At 42.1% G+C, this 13,788-nt stretch overlaps 1 non-coding gene across 1 annotated transcript; it reads right to left on the bottom strand.

The window, feature by feature from the left end:
• Positions 1-758: 758 nt before the first annotated feature.
• Positions 759-832, bottom strand: Trnat-ugu (transfer RNA threonine (anticodon UGU)). The gene has a single exon. It is a non-coding gene; the product is annotated as a tRNA-Thr (tRNA).
• Between the last annotated feature and the right edge of the window lie 12,956 nt (positions 833-13,788).

The following is a 13,788-nucleotide window of genomic DNA, read 5'->3' as shown; positions in this document are numbered from 1 at the left end:
ATGCCTCCCAGACTGACGCAAACACCAATTTCACCGTATGCTAACGTCCAATGTCCGAAGATCATTGCATAGCGCAATGTAAAACACAAACACTGCAAAATACACTGCCAGACAGAAAGATAGTACACCTGAAAAGACGTCGTCGATTTTGATCCGACAACGTTACATGACACCTGGGGATAGTAGATGTAATGATAATGGTTTCACTGGCTTACCCCAGGCCTTATGGTCTGGGGTGTGATAAGATACAACTATAGTTCTGTTTCTGTAGGAGACACTAACCAGCGCTCTGTACGTGCAGAATGTTGATGGACCCATGCATTCATGCTCGACGGACTCATTCTTTTGCTGTTATTTACGTAGGAAGGTGATTTGTTGTTCCAGCACGATAATGTTCACCCACTTACTTCCCGTGAAACTCCACGTGGTCTATAAGACGTGCAGCAACTTCGCTGCCCGACACCATCTTCGCGCTTGTCTTCTGTCGAGCACGTGTGGGATGTGGTGGGACGAGAGGTGACCCGTGTGGCTCGTCAACCAACAACTCTTACAGAACTACAAGTGCAGGTCGAGCGTGGCATAACGTATTCCAGGACAGTATTCGCCATCTGTGCGACCGACTGCATGTCGAGGTCAGTGCCCATTGCCGCTCTTGGAGGCTACACTAGGTACTAATATGGTTAAATGATGACCAACTGAAACCCTCAGCTGCCGACAGGTGTTGTTGATATACCTCGATGTGGACAGCTGAAAATGTGTGCCCCGACCGGGACTCGAACCCGGGATCTCCTGCTTACATGGCAGACGCTCTATCCATCTGAGCCACCGAGGACACAGACGAATACCGCGACTGCAGGGACTTATCCCTTGCACGCTTCCCGTGAGACTCACATTCCCTACTGTCCACAATTCTACGTATGTAATGTACCTTATAGACATTTGCCCATCCACTCATTACTCGCGCACGCTTTGGTGATTCCCTGTCGGCAGCTGAGGGTTTCAGTTAGTCATCATTTATTCCATGGAAAAGCTGCACGATCATCAGCAGTATCTGTTCTTTCGAGAACAGTTACTGTCTTCACATATATACTAATATGGGTGTTACAGCAGGGGTCGATACCTGGTACATCAGATCGGCTTGTTTTACTAATCTATAAATGTAATCATTTCATCTACTCCATATATATTGTTGAAGCGATAAATCTTGAGTGAACTGGAAACCTCTAAAATGGATACCATTTTTTTCCTAAAGTGTAGTATCACTTTCCTAGACAGTCATTGACAATAATAAATAACTCCCTTTGTGGGAATCACAGAAACAGTGCGAGTGCGCGACTTAGAAACACGATGACGTGTGGGGGTTCGAGTTGGTCCGGGAAGTGCGTTCGGATAGCTAAAGTGGTTAAGGTGACTGCTCGCGTAAAGTGGAAAATTCGGTTTCGAGTCCCCATCTTGCACAAATTTTCATGTATCACCAATAAATTGTACAGCTGAGGTCTAGGTGTATGCGCAACTGCGAATACATTTCCTCTATTTCATACAGCTCTAGATCGCAGCAGTATCTGTTCCTTCAGACATTCACGTATGTCTGAAGGACATTCCATAGTACACCGTAAAACGCAGATACTACGAAATAGTATGGCGAGATCAAGTCACGACAGTCAAAACATTGCTGCTCAGTTTTCACTAGTTTTCAAGCTTCATCTCGTGTGAAGCGGGATAGCTGGCTTTGAGTCTCCGTTTGGCACACATTTTTATTATTACCAATACATTGTGCAGCTGAGGTCTAATTGTATTCGCAACTGCGAATACATGTCTTCTATTTTATACAGCTGTTGATCGCAGCAGTGTTTGTTCCTTCAGAGATGTACGCATGTCTGAACGACATTCCACGGTCAATCGTCAAACATACATACAGGAATATAGTATGATGAGATTTAGCCACATCAGTGACATTAATTGTGGGTCCAGTCAAATCAAGTTTCAGCAATTTTCAAGCTTCAGTCTGAACATATGCTCGTAGATTTTCACGATCATTATGCTTTTAATTCCAGCCACAGATACAAATGCGCACCTTTCTGTCTTTTGATACTAAAATTTCAGCAATCACAGTACGACTTCGTAAATATCAAAAATAGTCATCCGATTTGGCACGTCTATATTTCTGGAACTAAAAAAACGTAAGACGATACAATGAATTTTTCCTTTTTGATAAGAGGGGAATTCACAAAGCCTTTTTCATACCTTTTCATAGGTGTTCAATATGCACCCCTTGAGATGCATGGCATAAGTCAATACGGTATTCAGATTGTTCCCACAATGCGGCGAGCATGTCTTGAGTTGCAGCTTCCACAGCTGCTGTTGTGTGATGTCTCAGTTCATTCATTGTTCTTGGTAATGGAGGCAATAAACAAAGTCTTTTATAAACCCCCACAAGAAATAACCACATACAGTCACGTCCGGTGACTTTAGTGGCCAGTAATATAAAGTTGAATCATTTGGTCCAGTGCGACCTATCCATCGTTCAGTAATGCTTTGAGTTAAAAATTCCCTCATTTCCAGATTCCAGTGTGGTGGTTTCCCATCCTGTTGGTAAAGGATATCCTTAGAATCAGTCTCCAACTGTGGGAAATGATAGTTCTCAAGCGTATCAAGACATGTGCTTCCTTTAACAGTGTTCTCGGCAAAGAAAAATTGACGATTCACCTTTTCCCATGAAACTGTACAAAATACAATAAATTTAGGAGACACCCTCTAATCTTCTACAACTCCATGTGATTGTTCCGTACCCCATATTCTGTCATTATGACGGCTCACCTTTCTATTTAAAAGGAATGTCGCCTCGTCACTAAACACTAAGCGTGGAAGAAAACTGCCACTCTCCATCTTACCGAGAACGAAATTACGGAACTCTACGCGCTGTTGTTTGTCACTTTCACGAAGAGCTCGCAGCAGCTGAATTTTGTATGGTTTCATGTGTGAGCGTCGACGCAACACACGCCAGACGGACATCGAGGTCATGTTGAGCTGTCGTCCTGCAAGGCGAACTGATTTCTGCGGACTCTTTGTGTAACTATGGCAGATGCGTTCGACGTCTGCGTCAGACACTCGGGGACAGAGCGGCGATTTGCTTTTACAAAAAAATCTGTTTCTCGGAGTTGTTCCTCCCATCGTCTAATGCTCTGTGCTGTAGGAGGAGCCACACCACATCTAGCACGAAAATCATGCTGAACAGTTATTACTGACCCGCACTGCGCAAAACGTAGAACACAAGACGCTTTCAGTTGTCGCGACACCATTTTTACAAGAACTGGAGTGGGCGCACACTGCTGCTACCCAGCGAGAACCATGTAAAAGTAGAGAGTTTGCTCTTTCCAACAGCACGTTGTTCTCTCTCATATCTCACATATCTCAAATCGGATGATTCTTTTGGATACCCCCCGTATTATTGTTATACACAGAGACATCATACTCACACTCAGACTCCCGATCCTTACCCCAATTTCTAAGTTAGTATTTTGGTACTGTCAATGTTTGTTAGATGATTTAAAGCGCACTTTGATCTAATAAAATGAATTGATTGTGATTATTGTTTAATTTCAAAACAAAAGACTTTCTCATTCATTATTTTGGAGGGGCAACGGTTTATTGGCGTCAGATCAAAAGGGCCAGTTTTACACATTTTAAGCCAGAACCCAACCGTCATCTAGCACAGTCTTTGGAGTGAAGAACACAACAACAACCACTTTCTCAGAGTCAAACCAACAATTGATATAGCACATGAACAGAAGCCAGTAAACAGAGTAGAATGCTCCAAAGTTTTGGGTTTACACGCTGACGAAAACTTGATCTGGAAACAGTATATGACTGAGCTACTAAGAAATTATGGTCAGATATTTTTGCTCTTCGTACAATTGGCAGTCTTCTAAACAAATGACTCAGTCTCCTATTTTATTTTGCTTATTACCATTTAACACTGTCTTACGGAATAATTTTCTGGAGTATCATCAATTAGGGAGAAGGTACTGACTGCACAAAAGCAAGCAGTAGCCATACATGTGGTGTTCACCCACAGACGTCATATAGGAGTTAGGAATTTTAACTGGACCAGCACCGTACATATTTGCAAACTAAGTTCGACATAACCAGTTAAAATTTGAGAGGAATAGTGATGTTTATACACACAGCACAAGAGGAAACAATGAGCTTTATTACCCACTATTAAATCTGTGAATGGCTCAGAAAAGAGCTCCAAGTGCAGCAACAACAATGTCAGATTACTTACCCAATAATTAAATATATCTGACAATTAGTGTAATACATTTTAAGTCAAACCTAAAATATTTTCTCCTAGACAACTAGAATTCCATGGACCACCTTTTATTAAAAAGCTGGTTGCTTGCATAAAAACAAAACTAATTTTAAGTGTAGTTGCATGAGTAGGACTAAACAACAATATGCTCGTTAGTGCAACACTAATCATATAGGCCTTACATATCCTGTACCTTAACTCGTTCCACATAATTTATATAAAAGAATGGATCATTTAACTAACTAACTAACCTTTATAAGATAGCTGCACAAGAAGGATAACAAGTGCAGACATCCTCTGTCATTTGAAGGCCAGAGAATGTCTCTGATTCATGGTAGGACAAAATTAATGATCAATTATTCACGGGTGCCACTAATTGTACTGACAGTGATCGGTGGCACGACATGTCGTTGAAACCTAGGACAATGAAGGTGTGTATAAGTAAGCGATGTTTGGCATAACAGTAGTGCCACTGTTCAATTTCGAAACAGTGAGTTTCAACATAACCATACAGCATACCTTGAAACTGAGTGAAATTCGCCTCCGAACTACATTATGTTTCACTTCTGAGCAATAATGTTAGTTCTGTTAACCCACAAATACTGTCAGATGAGAAATGGGCCTTTTAGTGGTTGATTTTTTTTTTGCGGAACTCGGCTGAAGGTCGCCCTGATACAAACCAACAGTTTCTCAGCCCAAATTCGAGGGCGTGCTGACAATTAAGGTCTCCGAATTTGTTACACAGAAACACTTAAAGAGCTTTAAATAATCAAACGTTTTTAACATTCTTCACGGCTGTTCTTTATGTCAACGTATTTTCAGCCCTCTGCCGCTAGAGGGCTCCGAACTGTAGCGTGTAACATGGCGGCGTGCCCGCATCTCGTGGTCGTGCGGTAGCGTTCTCGCTTCCCACGCCCGGGTTCCCGGGTTCGATTCCCGGCGGGGTCAAGGATTTTCTCTGCCTCGTGATGGCTGGGTGTTGTGTGCTGTCCTTAGGTTAGTTAGGTTTAAGTAGTTCTAAGTTCTAGGGGACTGATGACCATAGATGTTAAGTCCCATAGTGCTCAGAGCCATTTGAACCATTTGAACCATGGCGGCGTGTAACAAACAATCGCTCCGTTTACATGGGGCGCCCAAAACCGGATTACGTAAACCGGTTTTCCAATACCACTTCTGGGTGGTCATATAAGCATTTCAAAATCGATTCTGGAAATCCGCTTCTAGTTGGCGGTTTTCCAATCCCGCAGTCGATTTTCGCTCCCATGTAAACGCAACCAGTTTTGAAACGTTACGTCTTGTTTTCAGAATATTCAGTTAATGTGGACTTATTATGCAATGAAGGAGAAGCAGAAATATTAGACTGAGAACGAAGCTGTCTACCTGTAATGTTTCAGTGAAGAAAAGTAACTGCTGTGTTGACTGAATCACATAATGGATTTCCTGTGTTCCAGGCACTATACTTAACTGGGCTAGCAGAGACACTTCAGACCTTAAGATGTAAACACGACAGCTAAAAACGGTTTCCGAAATTCAGTCTTTCGGAAGACGTGTCGTATGTAAACGTATGTACGTCGGTGCGTGGGAAACGCAGTGCTGTAATCGAGTTCCGAATCGAAGAGTTCCCTCACACGCAGAACACCCTGTCCTTCAGTGTGGCAACGCCGGATCACCCACGAGTGCTGCGACATTTACGTCAATCCGACACCGTGAATTTAGTGACATCTATCATCCTCCTTGCGTACCCGACTTGGCCCAACCGATTTTCAGCCGCTTCCAAAACTTAAAAGAAACCTTCGAGGACTTCATCTTGATAGTGATGAAGCAGGGCGAGGAGAGGTGAGATTGTGGCGCCGTCAACAAAGTCAAACATTCTACACTGCCGGTATCAACAAACTGGTCTGTCATTGGGAGACCACGCTGAGAAATAATTATGTAGACATGAAGAATAAAGGTGTAGGATGTTAATAACGTTTGTTTTATTTAAAAAAGAACTTTAAGAGTTTTCATATAAAAAATTCGGAGGCATTATTTGCCAGCACGTCCTCGTATATTAACAGTGTGCAATATCCAGCTCATTGCTGCTAGCAACTAACGTCTTTAGCAAAGTCTTAAGCAGGAGGCCTCTAATCACTTGGTGTGACACAAATAAGTAACGCTCTACGATTTCCTTTCGAAAGGGCTTTACAGCATTTGCTGAAATTCAGTTACAGCCTTTTACTCGTTTCTAGTTGTAAACGGTGTGTGCCGAAACTTCACGCTGCCAGTGTGTAAGAAAATGCGTTTACATTCTGATTATAGTGTCACCCATGTACTCTAATCTAATACAGCCCTGGCTACCCTACGTTTGAACACGAATATTAAATATGTAATTTACTTGGTGTGATACCATTTAATCTAAACCTCATCTGACTACTTGCAAATGAAATTAAATACAAAGAACGATTACCAAAACACGCAGAATGGGTTCTTCATCAAACAATTACACACAATGGCTAAATGTCGCGTATTAACATTATGCTCTGGTAGAAAACACATCTACTGAATTAATATGAAAATTTTGCAAATGGAAACAGTTTATAATTTCATTTCTAGACCCTTAAATGGTTTCTTACCTGTGCAAAGGATAACCCAGCTCTGCTCTGTCTGCATGCTGCAGGAATATGAAGTGCTGAACTGCGTGTCCCTGAAATAAATCATAGCGCGGCTATTTACCTTACTATATTACTTTAGTCTGCTTTAGCAAATGAGAATTTTGCTATCTTTCCAAAAATGCTGTTAGACATCCACGCAATAGTGCAATGCGTGACAGTACACTAAAGTTATACTTTTCATTCAAACAGTGAGGATAAGTTTAAGTCAAATGTTTGCAAATGAATAAAATGGTATTTTGAAATTATATTAAGGTCCTTTTAATAACACAGAAGTGACTCGTTGCCTAAGCTGTCTCTACATTCAGAGAAACTTACCCCAAGTCCAAAGACATATAGAAACTCCAGCAGATGACATACACGCTTCCATGCAGACAACCAGAGTGATGGAACGGGAAAATATGGGGTAATAACGCAAATATCTGATGATTTGGTTTCCTGTATCAAATTAAACTCTTAATATGCATCTAGCTAATGTGGAAGATGATTTAGATATGAAATGCAATTCAAATATGGTAATTTAGTATTGAAATACTAAAAATGCCTGATACATCACCCAGTTGATCAGCCTTCTTTCAGTCTGAATTTATAGGACCACCGACACTTAAGCAATACTGCTCAGAAATGTAAAATTGGTTATCAATTCTGAAAGTCAATAACGCTACTTACATAGAGACGCTTCAACTGGCTGAGCGCCACAAAGTTTACCTATTACTATGCTGTTTATGTGTTCACGACACTCTCTCCTGCACGAAAATGGCTAAGACTCAGATTAAGGCAACACATCAAATAATTCCTGATAACAGCTTATCTAGGTAAAGAAAATTTATGGTAATCGAATCACAAGCATAGAATGTGTAAGGATGGGCAAGAAAAACATCTGTGTCCTCCTCGAAAGAACAGACCTGGTATTTTCCTTCAGCGTTCTTCAAGTGCTTCGCATGAAATAAACTTTGTGAGTTAAGCAGCTGATAAATCGTACTTCTAATGTGAAAACGGAAAAAAACAGGCTAACTCAAAGTAACTGATGGGTTGACAGTTTCTGTGTCGCTTTATCCACTGTGAGGCGGAGGGGTGGGGATCGTACAAGATGACAAGATTACGCGTCGCTGATTGCAGAGAATACAATCTTTCAAATGTGGGGTTACAGAAGAATGTCAAAGATCAGATGGGTAGTTCAAATAACAAATGAGGAGCTACAGAAAAGACTTGGAGAGGAAAGGAATTTGTGGCGTATCTTCACTAAAAGAAGGGAACGATTGACAGTACGCGTCCTACGGCATCAAGGAATCATTAGTTTCATGTTGGAGGTAAGGGTGGGGGTAAAAACTGTAGAGGGAGAGCAGGAGATGAATACAGTAAGCAGGTCCAAAACGACGCAGTTTGCAGTAGGTAACTTATTCGGAGGAATATATGCTTGCACAGGATAGAGTTGCATGGAGAGCAGCAACAAGCCAGTCTTGAGACCACAACAGCATCAAAGATTATCTGCAACAATACTGCCCCCAGATGTGATATGGGCGTACGCCTTTCGGGGAGCTAGTTCAGAACGAATAAACTCGACAGGATTCTCATGTTCCGTTGATTACCAACGGATGCAGCCATCCCATAATCTCCTCGACATGCAGATTTTGATCTTGTCAAGCGAGGCACAGTATGAAAATGCATAGATTGCTGAATGGAAAGTGGAAAGTACATGCTGCTCTGCCTATGCGGGGTACCCGAAAGCTTAGCACTTAAGAGAAACCGAGCATTTGAAATGTACTCCCATAAATATAATCGGGACGTAGTTGTCTGTAAATTAACAGAACATTTGTGTAGAGGAGAGATTCTTAGGTATGACGTTACGTAAGAGGAGGCCAGCAGTTGAAAGCCGTTATGATCACGTGAAAGATAAAATGCATATTCTCATAAGGAGTCCTGGTCTTTGGAGACTCTTCGTAACAAAACCCGTGTAACTTACCGATCAAGAGCCGTCTTCTGCAGTAGTCGGTAACTCACGACATAATTCAAAACGTTACATTCTCTTGCAGCTGCTTTCAATTACTGTGACGGCAGCGATCAGGTACGATCAGCGAAGCAGTACGAATAGCTGTGATGGCCACATGACATGCAGTAAATGCTTGTCGCGATGATTCTGAACAAAATGGATGCGACAGCTATCAAAACACATGTCACATGAGCTCAGTTTCCTTGTTACAAGAGGCAACCGAGACATACATACTGGAAGAACTGCTATTTGTGCCGACATTACATTTACGACCAAAGAGCCGATGTTCATACAGAATTTGCATTATCTGTGTAACAAAAGAAGGCACAGCCTTCAGATTTTTTAAAGGAGCAGCTAGGAGAAGCATGGCTCTTCGCTCTTGTTTTTCCGCTTTTAGCTTTCAAAACGTAAGCATCGCGGGCTGTAGCTCTCGTGATTTCACAGTACACTAACTTGCTTTGAATTACTTAAGTGCTGCTTTGTTATTAATTCACCAGGTCCTTATATCATTATTCATTGTGTTTTTCTTTTCAGCGTTTCTAGCAGGGAAGGCGCAACACTTCGATATGACACCGATTTGCTATTGGTGTGATTTCACTACTAATCTGCAATGTCCATTTTCACTTACTGTATGTGCGAAACCTGCAGTCATTCAGATAAAAGAAGTCCGAGTCTTTGTTTTTAATCAATCGTACAGTACGGAGCGACTAAAATGCAGTATGAAAACTACATTTCCTAAAGTTGATTGATATTTGCTGTTGACGTCAGTAAAGCCTACCTTGCTCTTCGCTCACAAACTTGTATTCAATACTGTTGGGTTCTACCTCGGGTTCGTTTTTCCGGCAGTGTTAGTTATACACCAACTGCGATATGCAGCCGTATCGTTAGGTTTACTGGTGAAGATTTGGCCAATATGCAACCTCATGTATGGGTTCACTGAATGCAATGGAAAAGTGGTATGACGAGACTATGCTAAAAAATTCACTACTACGGAAATCATAGTGACAAAAGTGTATGTGTTTTTTCTGATTTTTGTTGCATTACTGTGTATTTTGTGTTGTATGTTTTGATGACTACACATTACAAGCCTTTCCACTGTTGTGAAGACATCTCCTCAGAAAGAAACGCATATAGACTAGTAAACCAAATAAATCGTAACTGCGGGGCCACTTCTTTAACACAACAGTCAAAAGAGATCATCTGGATAAAAGTATCAAGAGTACAAAGAGGAAAATATAAAAAATATATAAATACAAAGAAGATAATTCTGCTAGTACTGGAGGCTCAAATTTAGTTTTGTGTAACGTTTTTAATAACATCAAATTTCCATTAATGGTACACTGTGATACGTTTTTTGACAAGTCTTTAGGAGGGTAGGCGTATTCGAATGGAAAACCTGTGTTGCCATTTACAAAAGACATACAGATGTTCACATCTTCGCAACAAAGTTGCAAGAAAGCAATCATGTTGGTTATTGTCTCCCTATAGCCTCATACTTACTTCACAGACTTTTTTTTTTTTTTTTTTTTTGCTTCGGAACCAAAATTTATGGGATGGTCAAGATAAATGGGACACCCTGTATCTGAAATTTTAAAACTTGCATATTTCTGGGCAATATAAGCTATGTACCCCTGAAATTGCATTACAGTCTGTACGGGAGTACGACAAGTATTTATGTAAACCGCTGTGGTGTCTGTAACATACAGCGTGTGTGTGTAGTTGCCATATGTTTCTGCAGTGAAATTATCATGCCTACAAATGATTAAGATGACCCTGTCACCGACAACATACACCCGTTGATTTCCATTGTACGATGTATCGTGTTGTGATTTTACTTCAGTATATCACATCGCACCAATGATTCGTATCGGGATGGTACTAGAATGAATAGCAACGTGGATCCGCGAGTTATTTATTCTCAAAAAAATTAAGAATGCAACAAATTTTGTAGACAATCGCAGATTCTACTCTGCACGTAATTTCGACAGTGGCAGAATTGTGTTTCACTTTCCTTAGAACGTTCACCCCTTCCCTTGCCCTGTTACTAGATAGATACGAACCTGGCTGACATTGATTAGCGGCCAGAAACAGATGCCCTGCTTCTGAATGGCACATAGAGAAAACGCTCGGAGGACAAGCAAATGGGACTCACCATATCTACTGTTAAGTAGTTCCTTATGTGCCAAACTAGAGTGCGCGTGTATCGTAATGAAATACGGACAGCAGTTGTCCTTGACCGATGATCTGATCGCTGGGACATTGGCTGCTGTGTAGACGACGTATGTGACGTACATGCAATTCTCTGCCTACTAAGTAGACGCAATATTCTCCTGTAAAGAAACACTTCAGTGCGTGTCAGACTCTACAGAGAGTTAAATAATCGTCACTCGGATAAACAGAATAACAGCTCTGTCAAAGGGAAACGACTTCACATATTCCCTGTATAGAAAGCAACACTTCTCAAAGTCTATCCACCAGACTCTCCACTTTGGCTCTGGCCAGCGAAGTCTCTAGGTCGATCCGGGCAGGGAAGCTTCCTCGACCGATCACTGGAGGGAAGTGCCTTTCCCCACGCCATGCCTCGCTCCTCCCTGGACACGTGGCGTCTATGCTTGCACACAGGCGACGAATCCCGTGGCCATTACAAAACATTACCTCCCAATACATGGGTCATGAATACGCTAGCCCATCACCTGAAGCTCATATTCCTTTCAGAAGATTTTCTGGAAATTTCCAGATCCCCTTCCGCATTCTTAGCACTCTGCCATTCAAAACGCGTCTCTTCTTTTCAGTGGGAAGTGTGCTGTTGTGCCTTTCGTGAGAAGATTCCACAGAGGTCAGCTCATGACAATCATTTGTGACCTTCCGCATTCCTTCGCACTGAAAGAATGTCTCTTCTCGTAGTTCCGCCCTCGATGCTCTTTCTCCAGGTACGTTATACTGAAGTTTTTTTCAGTCCCATAAAAGAGCAACCTCCTACCTTCTATGTCAGCGCTAAAGTGCTTCTGTGGGCTCCAGCTCAGAAAACCGTCACCTCCACGCTGTGCTCTCTCTTGGGGCAGTAAATGTCCGCCCCTGCAGAAGACGTCAAGTCTCCTCCCAGCCCCTCTTTAGATGATAGCGGCTTCTGAGAAATGTGTGGCTCGCTTCGCCATTTCTGTCGGTGTTCAGTCCTAATTCACTCCCAGACGTGCAGCACTACAGATATTATTAGTACGTAGTGCCAGCTAGTTTAGCAATGAAATGATTAATAATTCAAATTATGATCTAATATAAATATGAATCCAAAAGGATGTTAAATGTATGGTGTCAAAATCTTACCACCTTACAAGGCTTCTTTTGTTTTGTTTTCTCTTTGAGATCGCAGCTAGTGTTTACACATATTTCAGGAGAAATATATCATAAAAGTGTTGCTAATTTGTTGAGATTCATTAATATCCTGCTGTGCAGGGCATGATGAAGAAGTTCGAATCAACTGGAGAACAGGACGTCGCTCTGGGTAGAGGCCGATGACTGGTTGCATCACAGGTGGTTGATGAAATCGCTGTTGCTATGGCAGACAACGCTGCTCGCAATTCCCGATCGTCAGGCAGTGCGAGTGCTGTGCCACGACAGTTAAACAATCCGTGGTCTACTGTACGGAAGGTGCTTCGAACCATTTTCAAATGGTATCCGTACAAGATCCATATCGTACAGCAGCTTGCACCAAGGCACGCATAACGACGTCTTGACTTCGCTCTCCACTTTCTCGCAAAGATTGAAGCTGACGAGGGCTGGCCCTGGACCATCCTGTGGTGAGCAGTTCATGTTCCTCTGACGGGTGAGGTGAACACACAGAATTGCCGTGTGGTGATCACCTTCAGTCACTGTGCATGACGTTGTATGGTGAACATGTCACCATATGGTGTGGCTTCACGGCTACGTTCATCATTGGCTCATTCTTTTTTAAACAGGTTGGCGCTCAAGGACCAAAGATTGCAGTGTGACTGGCCAGCATTACTGCGATACGCTTTGCCAGCATGTCATACGTGCCCTACAGGAGAGAGACGCGTAGAACTCAACAGTTTTCATGCAAGATGGGATCTCACCACACATCGCTCGTGAAGTTGAACGATAACGTTAATATAGTAAGAGATCCTGGGAGGGGACGCCAATTTAAAACCTTCTACTTACGTTTCAAACCTAGACTTCAATAATAAAATGGGAAGGTACTGTTAATCAGAACTCAGGGAGAAGTTGGGATCTAAATGACAATAGATTTATTCATCCTTAATATCACAAGACAACAAAAATGGGTAAAGAAACGTCACACAAAAAATTTTTATTTGACAAACGTTTTCACTAACATGGGGTCTATGGTGCACAAAGTAATCAGCTGGGGATCGACACACGACACTAACCGGAACACTAATCGCTTTATCTGACTTAATACATGTGAATCCGGGTTATGGCACAAAACTAGGCCACAATCATCTATATTCTACCATTCCAAAAAGAAAAATATGCCTCGAAAGTACAGGGTGCTGAGAAACATATATTGGAGCCGTAGACCGTAGCAGCGAATACTTTACCCTCCTGGTGGTCAGGGTGGCACACACCAAAATGCGATCGGCGACTGAAATCATGGACTGCCACAATCTGTTATTAATAGCGCGCGCCCGAAAAATGCAAGTACGCGGTCTCGCGCTCGATTAATTCGGAACGCAAGTACTTTACTTGAGCCTCTGAAACCCCGGTGGATTCCAGTGTGCAGGCGGACCTGCTTGCTGGTCTGACAAACCAATTTGACTCTGTGCCACGACTATACGTGACGGAATATGCCAAATGTTTAGACGGCC

This window comes from Schistocerca serialis, chromosome 5 (assembly GCF_023864345.2).
Source record: "Schistocerca serialis cubense isolate TAMUIC-IGC-003099 chromosome 5, iqSchSeri2.2, whole genome shotgun sequence".
NCBI lineage: Eukaryota > Metazoa > Arthropoda > Insecta > Orthoptera > Acrididae > Schistocerca > Schistocerca serialis.
The sequence above is the reverse complement of the archived record's forward strand: the minus strand, read 5'-3'. Positions and strand labels throughout refer to the sequence as shown.